The sequence below is a fragment of the Dendrobates tinctorius genome, unplaced genomic scaffold, assembly GCF_039654945.1.
Source record: "Dendrobates tinctorius isolate UK_male_01 unplaced genomic scaffold, ASM3965494v1 ptg000012l, whole genome shotgun sequence".
Taxonomy (NCBI): Eukaryota; Metazoa; Chordata; class Amphibia; order Anura; family Dendrobatidae; genus Dendrobates; species Dendrobates tinctorius.
In genome coordinates, this window is record NW_027361680.1 from 22,152,529 (window position 1) to 22,165,969 (window position 13,441).

Sequence of the window (13,441 nt, forward strand, 5' to 3'; positions counted from 1 at the left end):
GCGTTTTGAATGAAGAATCACATTTCTTGGTAGAATCATGCAGGATTGAAATTTTTGATGGTTTTTTACTCCTCTCAACAGCCCAAACAAGTTTCTAAAACGATGAGTTTGCAACTACTTTACTTTTGGAGAAAATTCAAAACATTCATTATTCAATAGGGCCCAAACTATCAAAAACCAGCGGTTTGAATGAACACACATTTCTTGGAAGAATCATGCAGGACTGAAATTTTTGATGTTTTTCTACTCCTCTCATGAGCCCAAACAAGTCTCTAAAAGCATGAGTTTGCAACTACTTTACTTTTGGAGAAAATTCAAAACATTCATTACTCAAAAGAGCCCAATAGCAAAAACCAGCGTTTTGAATGAAGAATCACATTTCTTGGTAGAATCATGAAGGATTGAAATTTTTGATGGTTTTTTACTCCTCTCAACAGCCCAAACAAGTTTCTAAAATGATGAGTTTGCAACTACTTTACTTTTGGAGAAAATTCAAAACATTCATTATTCAATAGGGCCCAAACTATCAAAAACCAGCGGTTTGAATGAACACACATTTCTTGGAAGAATCATGCAGGACTGAAATTTTTGATGTTTTTCTACTCCTCTCATGAGCCCAAACAAGTCTCTAAAAGCATGAGTTTGCAACTACTTTACTTTTGGAGAAAATTCAAAACATTCATTATTCAATAGAGCCCAATAGCAAAAATCAGGTTTTAAAATGAAGAATCACATTTCTTGGTAAAATCATGCAGGATTGAAATTTTTGATGGTTTTTAACTCCTCTCAACAGCCCAAACAAGTTTCTAAAAGGATGAGTTTGCAACTACTTTACTTTTGGAGAAAATTCAAAACATTCATTATTCAATAGGGCCCAAACTATCAAAAACCAGCGGTTTGAATGAACACACATTTCTTGGTAGAATCATGCAGGACTGAAATTTTTGATGTTTTTTTACTCCTCTCATGAGCCCAAACAAGTCTCTAAAAGCATGAGTTTGCAACTACTTTACTTTTGGAGAAAATTCAAAACATTCATTACTCAAAAGAGCCCAATAGCAAAAACCAGCGTTTTGAATGAAGAATCACATTTCTTGGTAGAATCATGCAGGATTGAAATTTTTGATGGTTTTTTACTCCTCTCAACAGCCCAAACAAGTTTCTAAAAGGATGAGTTTGCAACTACTTTACTTTTGGAGAAAATTCAAAACATTCATTATTCAATAGGGCCCAAACTATCAAAAACCAGCGGTTTCAATGAACACACATTTCTTGGTAGAATCATGCAGGACTGAAATTTTTGATGTTTTTCTACTCCTCTCATGAGCCCAAACAAGTCTCTAAAAGCATGAGTTTGCAACTACTTTACTTTTGGAGAAAATTCAAAACATTCACTATTCAATAGAGCCCAATAGCAAAAATCAGGTTTTGAATGAAGAATCACATTTCTTGGTAAAATCATGCAGGATTGAAATTTTTGATGGTTTTTTACTCCTCTCAACAGCCCAAACAAGTTTCTAAAAGGATGAGTTTGCAACTACTTTACTTTTGGAGAAAATTCAAAACATTCATTATTCAATAGGGCCCAAACTATCAAAAACCAGCGGTTTCAATGAACACACATTTCTTGGTAGAATCATGCAGGACTGAAATTTTTGATGTTTTTCTACTCCTCTCATGAGCCCAAACAAGTCTCTAAAAGCATGAGTTTGCAACTACTTTACTTTTGGAGAAAATTCAAAACATTCATTATTCAATAGAGCCCAATAGCAAAAACCAGCGTTTTGAATGAAGAATCACATTTCTTGGTAGAATCATGCAGGATTGAAATTTTTGATGGTTTTTTACTCCTCTCAACAGCCCAAACAAGTTTCTAAAACGATGAGTTTGCAACTACGTTACTTTTGGAGAAAATTCAAAACATTCATTATTCAATAGTTCCCAAACTATCAAAAACCAGCGGTTTGAATGAAAACACATTTCTTGGAAGAATCATGCAGGACTGAAATTTTTGATGTTTTTCTACTCCTCTCATGAGCCCAAACAAGTCTCTAAAAGCATGAGTTTGCAACTACTTTACTTTTGGAGAAAATTCAAAACATTCATTACTCAAAAGAGCCCAATAGCAAAAACCAGCGTTTTGAATGAAGAATCACATTTCTTGGTAGAATCATGCAGGATTGAAATTTTTGATGGTTTTTTACTCCTCTCAACAGCCCAAACAAGTTTCTAAAAGGATGAGTTTGCAACTACTTTACTTTTGGAGAAAATTCAAAACATTCATTATTCAATAGGGCCCAAACTATCAAAAACCAGCGGTTTCAATGAACACACATTTCTTGGTAGAATCATGCAGGACTGAAATTTTTGATGTTTTTCTACTCCTCTCATGAGCCCAAACAAGTCTCTAAAAGCATGAGTTTGCAACTACTTTACTTTTGGAGAAAATTCAAAACATTCATTACTCAAAAGAGCCCAATAGCAAAAACCAGCGTTTTGAATGAAGAATCACATTTCTTGGTAGAATCATGCAGGATTGAAATTTTTGATGGTTTTTTACTCTTCTCATGAGCCCAAACAAGTCTCTAAAAGCATGATTTTGCAACTACTTTACTTTTGGAGAAAATTCAAAACATTCATTTTTCAATAGAGCCCAATAGCAAAAATCAGGTTTTGAATGAAGAATCACATTTCTTGGTAAAATCATGCAGGATTGAAATTTTTGATGGTTTTTTACTCCTCTCAACAGCCCAAACAAGTTTCTAAAAGGATGAGTTTGCAACTACTTTACTTTTGGAGAAAATTCAAAACATTCATTATTCAATAGGGCCCAAACTATCAAAAACCAGCGGTTTGAATGAACACACATTTCTTGGTAGAATCATGCAGGACTGAAATTTTTGATGTTTTTCTACTCCTCTCATGAGCCCAAACAAGTCTCTAAAAGCATGAGTTTGCAACTACTTTACTTTTGGAGAAAATTCAAAACATTCATTACTCAAAAGAGCCCAATAGCAAAAACCAGCGTTTTGAATGAAGAATCACATTTCTTGGTAGAATCATGCAGGATTGAAATTTTTGATGGTTTTTTACTCCTCTCAACAGCCCAAACAAGTTTCTAAAAGGATGAGTTTGCAACTACTTTACTTTTGGAGAAAATTCAAAACATTCATTATTCAATAGGGCCCAAACTGTCAAAAACCAGCGGTTTCAATGAACACACATTTCTTGGTAGAATCATGCAGGACTGAAATTTTTGATGTTTTTCTACTCCTCTCATGAGCCCAAACAAGTCTCTAAAAGCATGAGTTTGGAACTACTTTACTTTTGGAGAAAATTCAAAACATTCATTATTCAATAGAGCCCAATAGCAAAAATCAGGTTTTGAATGAAGAATCACATTTCTTGGTAGAATCATGCAGGATTGAAATTTTTGATGGTTTTTTACTCCTCTCAACAGCCCAAACAAGTTTCTAAAAGGATGAGTTTGCAACTACTTTACTTTTGGAGAAAATTCAAAACATTCATTATTCAATAGGGCCCAAACTATCAAAAACCAGCGGTTTGAATGAACACACATTTCTTGGAAGAATCATGCAGGACTGAAATTTTTGATGTTTTTCTACTCCTCTCATGAGCCCAAACAAGTCTCTAAAAGCATGAGTTTGCAACTACTTTACTTTTGGAGAAAATTCAAAACATTCATTATTCAATAGAGCCCAATAGCAAAAATCAGGTTTTAAAATGAAGAATCACATTTCTTGGTAAAATCATGCAGGATTGAAATTTTTGATGGTTTTTTACTCCTCTCAACAGCCCAAACAAGTTTCTAAAAGGATGAGTTTGCAACTACTTTACTTTTGGAGAAAATTCAAAACATTCATTATTCAATAGGGCCCAAACTATCAAAAACCAGCGGTTTGAATGAACACACATTTCTTGGTAGAATCATGCAGGACTGAAATTTTTGATGTTTTTTTACTCCTCTCATGAGCCCAAACAAGACTCTAAAAGCATGAGTTTGCAACTACTTTACTTTTGGAGAAAATTCAAAACATTCATTATTCAATAGAGCCCAATAGCAAAAACCAGCGTTTTGAATGAAGAATCACATTTCTTGGTAGAATCATGCAGGATTGAAATTTTTGATGGTTTTTTACTCCTCTCAACAGCCCAAACAAGTTTCTAAAAGGATGAGTTTGCAACTACTTTACTTTTGGAGAAAATTCAAAACATTCATTATTCAATAGGGCCCAAACTATCAAAAACCAGCGGTTTCAATGAACACACATTTCTTGGTAGAATCATGCAGGACTGAAATTTTTGATGTTTTTCTACTCCTCTCATGAGCCCAAACAAGTCTCTAAAAGCATGAGTTTGCAACTACTTTACTTTTGGAGAAAATTCAAAACATTCACTATTCAATAGAGCCCAATAGCAAAAATCAGGTTTTGAATGAAGAATCACATTTCTTGGTAAAATCATGCAGGATTGAAATTTTTGATGGTTTTTTACTCCTCTCAACAGCCCAAACAAGTTTCTAAAAGGATGAGTTTGCAACTACTTTACTTTTGGAGAAAATTCAAAACATTCATTATTCAATAGGGCCCAAACTATCAAAAACCAGCGGTTTCAATGAACACACATTTCTTGGTAGAATCATGCAGGACTGAAATTTTTGATGTTTTTCTACTCCTCTCATGAGCCCAAACAAGTCTCTAAAAGCATGAGTTTGCAACTACTTTACTTTTGGAGAAAATTCAAAACATTCATTATTCAATAGAGCCCAATAGCAAAAACCAGCGTTTTGAATGAAGAATCACATTTCTTGGTAGAATCATGCAGGATTGAAATTTTTGATGGTTTTTTACTCCTCTCAACAGCCCAAACAAGTTTCTAAAACGATGAGTTTGCAACTACGTTACTTTTGGAGAAAATTCAAAACATTCATTATTCAATAGTTCCCAAACTATCAAAAACCAGCGGTTTGAATGAAAACACATTTCTTGGAAGAATCATGCAGGACTGAAATTTTTGATGTTTTTCTACTCCTCTCATGAGCCCAAACAAGTCTCTAAAAGCATGAGTTTGCAACTACTTTACTTTTGGAGAAAATTCAAAACATTCATTACTCAAAAGAGCCCAATAGCAAAAACCAGCGTTTTGAATGAAGAATCACATTTCTTGGTAGAATCATGCAGGATTGAAATTTTTGATGGTTTTTTACTCCTCTCAACAGCCCAAACAAGTTTCTAAAAGGATGAGTTTGCAACTACTTTACTTTTGGAGAAAATTCAAAACATTCATTATTCAATAGGGCCCAAACTATCAAAAACCAGCGGTTTCAATGAACACACATTTCTTGGTAGAATCATGCAGGACTGAAATTTTTGATGTTTTTCTACTCCTCTCATGAGCCCAAACAAGTCTCTAAAAGCATGAGTTTGCAACTACTTTACTTTTGGAGAAAATTCAAAACATTCATTACTCAAAAGAGCCCAATAGCAAAAACCAGCGTTTTGAATGAAGAATCACATTTCTTGGTAGAATCATGCAGGATTGAAATTTTTGATGGTTTTTTACTCCTCTCATGAGCCCAAACAAGTCTCTAAAAGCATGAGTTTGCAACTACTTTACTTTTGGAGAAAATTCAAAACATTCATTACTCAAAAGAGCCCAATAGCAAAAACCAGCGTTTTGAATGAAGAATCACATTTCTTGGTAGAATCATGCAGGATTGAAATTTTTGATGGTTTTTTACTCCTCTCAACAGCCCAAACAAGTTTCTAAAAGGATGAGTTTGCAACTACTTTACTTTTGGAGAAAATTCAAAACATTCATTATTCAATAGGGCCCAAACTGTCAAAAACCAGCGGTTTCAATGAACACACATTTCTTGGTAGAATCATGCAGGACTGAAATTTTTGATGTTTTTCTACTCCTCTCATGAGCCCAAACAAGTCTCTAAAAGCATGAGTTTGGAACTACTTTACTTTTGGAGAAAATTCAAAACATTCATTATTCAATAGAGCCCAATAGCAAAAATCAGGTTTTGAATGAAGAATCACATTTCTTGGTAGAATCATGCAGGATTGAAATTTTTGATGGTTTTTTACTCCTCTCAACAGCCCAAACAAGTTTCTAAAAGGATGAGTTTGCAACTACTTTACTTTTGGAGAAAATTCAAAACATTCATTATTCAATAGGGCCCAAACTATCAAAAACCAGCGGTTTGAATGAACACACATTTCTTGGAAGAATCATGCAGGACTGAAATTTTTGATGTTTTTCTACTCCTCTCATGAGCCCAAACAAGTCTCTAAAAGCATGAGTTTGCAACTACTTTACTTTTGGAGAAAATTCAAAACATTCATTATTCAATAGAGCCCAATAGCAAAAATCAGGTTTTAAAATGAAGAATCACATTTCTTGGTAAAATCATGCAGGATTGAAATTTTTGATGGTTTTTTACTCCTCTCAACAGCCCAAACAAGTTTCTAAAAGGATGAGTTTGCAACTACTTTACTTTTGGAGAAAATTCAAAACATTCATTATTCAATAGGGCCCAAACTATCAAAAACCAGCGGTTTGAATGAACACACATTTCTTGGTAGAATCATGCAGGACTGAAATTTTTGATGTTTTTTTACTCCTCTCATGAGCCCAAACAAGTCTCTAAAAGCATGAGTTTGCAACTACTTTACTTTTGGAGAAAATTCAAAACATTCATTATTCAATAGAGCCCAATAGCAAAAACCAGCGCTTTGAATGAAGAATCACATTTCTTGGTAGAATCATGCAGGATTGAAATTTTTGATGGTTTTTTACTCCTCTCAACAGCCCAAACAAGTTTCTAAAACGATGAGTTTGCAATTACTTTACTTTTGGAGAAAATTCAAAACATTCATTATTCAATAGGGCCCAAACTATCAAAAACCAGCGGTTTGAATGAACACACATTTCTTGGTAGAATCATGCAGGACTGAAATTTTTTATGTTTTTCTACTCCTCTCATGAGCCCAAACAAGTCTCTAAAAGCATGAGTTTGCAACTACTTTACTTTTGGAGAAAATTCAAAACATTCATTACTCAAAAGAGCCCAATAGCAAAAACCAGCGTTTTGAATGAAGAATCACATTTCTTGGTAGAATCATGCAGGATTGAAATTTTTGATGGTTTTTTACTCCTCTCAACAGCCCAAACAAGTTTCTAAAAGGATGAGTTTGCAACTACTTTACTTTTGGAGAAAATTCAAAACATTCATTATTCACTAGGGCCCAAACTATCAAAAAACAGCGGTTTCAATGAACACACATTTCTTGGTAGAATCATGCAGGACTGAAATTTTTGATGTTTTTCTACTCCTCTCATGAGCCCAAACAAGTCTCTAAAAGCATGAGTTTGCAACTACTTTACTTTTGGAGAAAATTCAAAACATTCATTATTCAATAGAGCCCAATAGCAAAAATCAGGTTTTGAATGAAGAATCACATTTCTTGGTAAAATCATGCAGGATTGAAATTTTTGATGGTTTTTTACTCCTCTCAACAGCCCAAACAAGTTTCTAAAAGGATGAGTTTGCAACTACTTTACTTTTGGAGAAAATTCAAAACATTCATTATTCAATAGGGCCCAAACTATCAAAAAACCAGCGGTTTGAATGAACACACATTTCTTGGTAGAATCATGCAGGACTGAAATTTTTTATGTTTTTCTACTCCTCTCATGAGCCCAAACAAGTCTCTAAAAGCATGAGTTTGCAACTACTTTACTTTTGGAGAAAATTCAAAACATTCATTACTCAAAAGAGCCCAATAGCAAAAACCAGCGTTTTGAATGAAGAATCACATTTCTTGGTAGAATCATGCAGGATTGAAATTTTTGATGGTTTTTTACTCCTCTCAACAGCCCAAACAAGTTTCTAAAAGGATGAGTTTGCAACTACTTTACTTTTGGAGAAAATTCAAAACATTCATTATTCAATAGGGCCCAAACTATCAAAAACCAGCGGTTTCAATGAACACACATTTCTTGGTAGAATCATGCAGGACTGAAATTTTTGATGTTTTTCTACTCCTCTCATGAGCCCAAACAAGTCTCTAAAAGCATGAGTTTGCAACTACTTTACTTTTGGAGAAAATTCAAAACATTCATTATTCAATAGAGCCCAATAGCAAAAATCAGGTTTTGAATAAAGAATCACATTTCTTGGTAGAATCATGCAGGATTAAAATTTTTGATGGTTTTTTACTCCTCTCAACAGCCCAAACAAGTTTCTAAAAGGATGAGTTTGCAACTACTTTACTTTTGGAGAAAATTCAAAACATTCATTATTCATTAGGGCCCAAAATATCAAAAACCAGCGGTTTGAATGAACACACATTTCTTGGTAGAATCGTGCAGGACTGAAATTTTTGATGTTTTTCTACTCCTCTCATGAGCCCAAACAAGTCTCTAAAAGCATGAGTTTGCAACTACTTTACTTTTGGAGAAAATTCAAAACATTCATTATTCAATAGAGCCCAATAGCAAAAATCAGGTTTTGAATGAAGAATCACATTTCTTGGTAAAATCATGCAGGATTGAAATTTTTGATGGTTTTTTACTCCTCTCAACAGCCCAAACAAGTTTCTAAAAGGATGAGTTTGTAACTACTTTACTTTTGGAGAAAATTCAAAACATTCATTATTCAATAGGGCCCAAACTATCAAAAACCAGCGGTTTCAATGAACACACATTTCTTGGTAGAACCATGCAGGACTGAAATTTTTGATGTTTTTCTACTACTCTCATGAGCCCAAACAAGTCTCTAAAAGCATGAGTTTGCAACTACTTTTCTTTTGGAGAAAATTCAAAACATTCATTATTCAATAGAGCCCAATAGCAAAAATCAGGTTTTGAATGAAGAATCACATTTCTTGGTAAAATCATGCAGGATTGAAATTTTTGATGGTTTTTTACTCCTCTCAACAGCCCAAACAAGTTTCTAAAAGGATGAGTTTGCAACTACTTTACTTTTGGAGAAAATTCAAAACATTCATTATTCAATAGGGCCCAAACTATCAAAAACCAGCGGTTTGAATGAACACACATTTCTTGGTAGAATCATGCAGGACTGAAATTTTTTATGTTTTTCTACTCCTCTCATGAGCCCAAACAAGTCTCTAAAAGCATGAGTTTGCAACTACTTTACTTTTGGAGAAAATTCAAAACATTCATTACTCAAAAGAGCCCAATAGCAAAAACCAGCGTTTTGAATGAAGAATCACATTTCTTGGTAGAATCATGCAGGATTGAAATTTTTGATGGTTTTTTACTCCTCTCAACAGCCCAAACAAGTTTCTAAAAGGATGAGTTTGCAACTACTTTACTTTTGGAGAAAATTCAAAACATTCATTATTCAATAGGGCCCAAAATATCAAAAACCAGCGGTTTGAATGAACACACATTTCTTGGTAGAATCATGCAGGACTGAAATTTTTGATGTTTTTCTACTCCTCTCATGAGCCCAAACAAGTCTCTAAAAGCATGAGTTTGCAACTACTTTACTTTTGGAGAAAATTCAAAACATTCATTATTCAATAGAGCCCAATAGCAAAAATCAGGTTTTGAATGAAGAATCACATTTCTTGGTAGAATCATGCAGGATTGAAATTTTTGATGGTTTTTTACTCCTCTCAACAGCCCAAACAAGTTTCTAAAAGGATGAGTTTGTAACTATTTTACTTTTGGAGAAAATTCAAAACATTCATTATTCAATAGGGCCCAAACTATCAAAAACCAGCGGTTTCAATGAACACACATTTCTTGGTAGAATCATGCAGGACTGAAATTTTTGATGTTTTTCTACTCCTCTCATGAGCCCAAACAAGTCTCTAAAAGCATGAGTTTGCAACTACTTTACTTTTGGAGAAAATTCAAAACATTCATTATTCAATAGAGCCCAATAGCAAAAATCAGGTTTTGAATGAAGAATCACATTTCTTGGTAAAATCATGCAGGATTGAAATTTTTGATGGTTTTTTACTCCTCTCAACAGCCCAAACAAGTTTCTAAAAGGATGAGTTTGCAACTACTTTACTTTTGGAGAAAATTCAAAACATTCATTATTCAATAGGGCCCAAACTATCAAAAACCAGCGGTTTGAATGAACACACATTTCTTGGTAGAATCATGCAGGACTGAAATTTTTTATGTTTTTCTACTCCTCTCATGAGCCCAAACAAGTCTCTAAAAGCATGAGTTTGCAACTACTTTACTTTTGGAGAAAATTCAAAACATTCATTACTCAAAAGAGCCCAATAGCAAAAACCAGCGTTTTTAATGAAGAATCACATTTCTTGGTAGAATCATGCAGGATTGAAATTTTTGATGGTTTTTTACTCCTCTCAACAGCCCAAACAAGTTTCTAAAAGGATGAGTTTGCAACTACTTTACTTTTGGAGAAAATTCAAAACATTCATTATTCAATAGGGCCCAAACTATCAAAAACCAGCGGTTTCAATGAACACACATTTCTTGGTAGAATCATGCAGGACTGAAATTTTTGATGTTTTTCTACTCCTCTCATGAGCCCAAACAAGTCTCTAAAAGCATGAGTTTGCAACTACTTTACTTTTGGAGAAAATTCAAAACATTCATTATTCAATAGAGCCCAATAGCAAAAATCAGGTTTTGAATAAAGAATCACATTTCTTGGTAGAAACATGCAGGATTAAAATTTTTGATGGTTTTTTACTCCTCTCAACAGCCCAAACAAGTTTCTAAAAGGATGAGTTTACAACTACTTTACTTTTGGAGAAAATTCAAAACATTCATTATTCAATAGGGCCCAAAATATCAAAAACCAGCGGTTTGAATGAACACACATTTCTTGGTAGAATCGTGCAGGACTGAAATTTTTGATGTTTTTCTACTCCTCTCATGAGCCCAAACAAGTCTCTAAAAGCATGAGTTTGCAACTACTTTACTTTTGGAGAAAATTCAAAACATTCATTATTCAATATAGCCCAATAGCAAAAATCAGGTTTTGAATGAAGAATCACATTTCTTGGTAAAATCATGCAGGATTGAAATTTTTGATGGTTTTTTACTCCTCTCAACAGCCCAAACAAGTTTCTAAAAGGATGAGTTTGTAACTACTTTACTTTTGGAGAAAATTCAAAACATTCATTATTCAATAGGGCCCAAACTATCAAAAACCAGCGGTTTCAATGAACACACATTTCTTGGTAGAATCATGCAGGACTGAAATTTTTGATGTTTTTCTACTCCTCTCATGAGCCCAAACAAGTCTCTAAAAGCATGAGTTTGCAACTACTTTTCTTTTGGAGAAAATTCAAAACATTCATTATTCAATAGAGCCCAATAGCAAAAATCAGGTTTTGAATGAAGAATCACATTTCTTGGTAAAATCATGCAGGATTGAAATTTTTGATGGTTTTTTACTCCTCTCAACAGCCCAAACAAGTTTCTAAAAGGATGAGTTTGCAACTACTTTACTTTTGGAGAAAATTCAAAACATTCATTATTCAATAGGGCCCAAACTATCAAAAACCAGCGGTTTGAATGAACACACATTTCTTGGTAGAATCATGCAGGACTGAAATTTTTTATGTTTTTCTACTCCTCTCATGAGCCCAAACAAGTCTCTAAAAGCATGAGTTTGCAACTACTTTACTTTTGGAGAAAATTCAAAACATTCATTACTCAAAAGAGCCCAATAGCAAATACCAGCGTTTTGAATGAAGAATCACATTTCTTGGTAGAATCATGCAGGATTGAAATTTTTGATGGTTTTTTACTCCTCTCAACAGCCCAAACAAGTTTCTAAAAGGATGAGTTTGCAACTACTTTACTTTTGGAGAAAATTCAAAACATTCATTATTCAATAGGGCCCAAACTATCAAAAACCAGCGGTTTCAATGAACACACATTTCTTGGTAGAATCATGCAGGACTGAAATTTTTGATGTTTTTCTACTCCTCTCATGAGCCCAAACAAGTCTCTAAAAGCATGAGTTTGCAACTACTTTACTTTTGGAGAAAATTCAAAACATTCATTATTCAATAGAGCCCAATAGCAAAAATCAGGTTTTGAATGAAGAATCACATTTCTTGGTAGAATCATGCAGGATTGAAATTTTTGATGGTTTTTTACTCCTCTCAACAGCACAAACAAGTTTCTAAAAGGATGAGTTTCCAACTACTTTACTTTTGGAGAAAATTCAAAACATTCATTATTCAATAGAGCCCAATAGCAAAAACCAGCGTTTTGAATGAAGAATCACATTTCTTGGTAGAATCATGCAGGATTGAAATTTTTGATGGTTTTTTACTCCTCTCAACAGCCCAAACAAGTTTCTAAAAGGATGAGTTTGCAACTACTTTACTTTTGGAGAAAATTCAAAACATTCATTATTCAATAGGGCCCAAAATATCAAAAACCAGCGGTTTGAATGAACACACATTTCTTGGTAGAATCGTGCAGGACTGAAATTTTTGATGTTTTTCTACTCCTCTCATGAGCCCAAACAAGTCTCTAAAAGCATGAGTTTGCAACTACTTTACTTTTGGAGAAAATTCAAAACATTCATTATTCAATAGAGCCCAATAGCAAAAATCAGGTTTTGAATGAAGAATCACATTTCTTGGTAGAATCATGCAGGATTGAAATTTTTGATGGTTTTTTACTCCTCTCAACAGCCCAAACAAGTTTCTAAAAGGATGAGTTTGTAACTACTTTACTTTTGGAGAAAATTCAAAACATTCATTATTCAATAGGGCCCAAACTATCAAAAACCAGCGGTTTCAATGAACACACATTTCTTGGTAGAATCATGCAGGACTGAAATTTTTGATGTTTTTCTACTCCTCTCATGAGCCCAAACAAGTCTCTAAAAGCATGAGTTTGCAACTACTTTTCTTTTGGAGAAAATTCAAAACATTCATTATTCAATAGAGCCCAATAGCAAAAATCAGGTTTTGAATGAAGAATCACATTTCTTGGTAAAATCATGCAGGATTGAAATTTTTGATGGTTTTTTACTCCTCTCAACAGCCCAAACAAGTTTCTAAAAGGATGAGTTTGCAACTACTTTACTTTTGGAGAAAATTCAAAACATTCATTATTCAATAGGGCCCAAACTATCAAAAACCAGCGGTTTGAATGAACACACATTTCTTGGTAGAATCATGCAGGACTGAAATTTTTTATGTTTTTCTACTCCTCTCATGAGCCCAAACAAGTCTCTAAAAGCATGAGTTTGCAACTACTTTACTTTTGGAGAAAATTCAAAACATTCATTACTCAAAAGAGCCCAATAGCAAAAACCAGCGTTTTGAATGAAGAATCACATTTCTTGGTAGAATCATGCAGGATTGAAATTTTTGATGGTTTTTTACTCCTCTCAACAGCCCAAACAAGTTTCTAAAAGGATGAG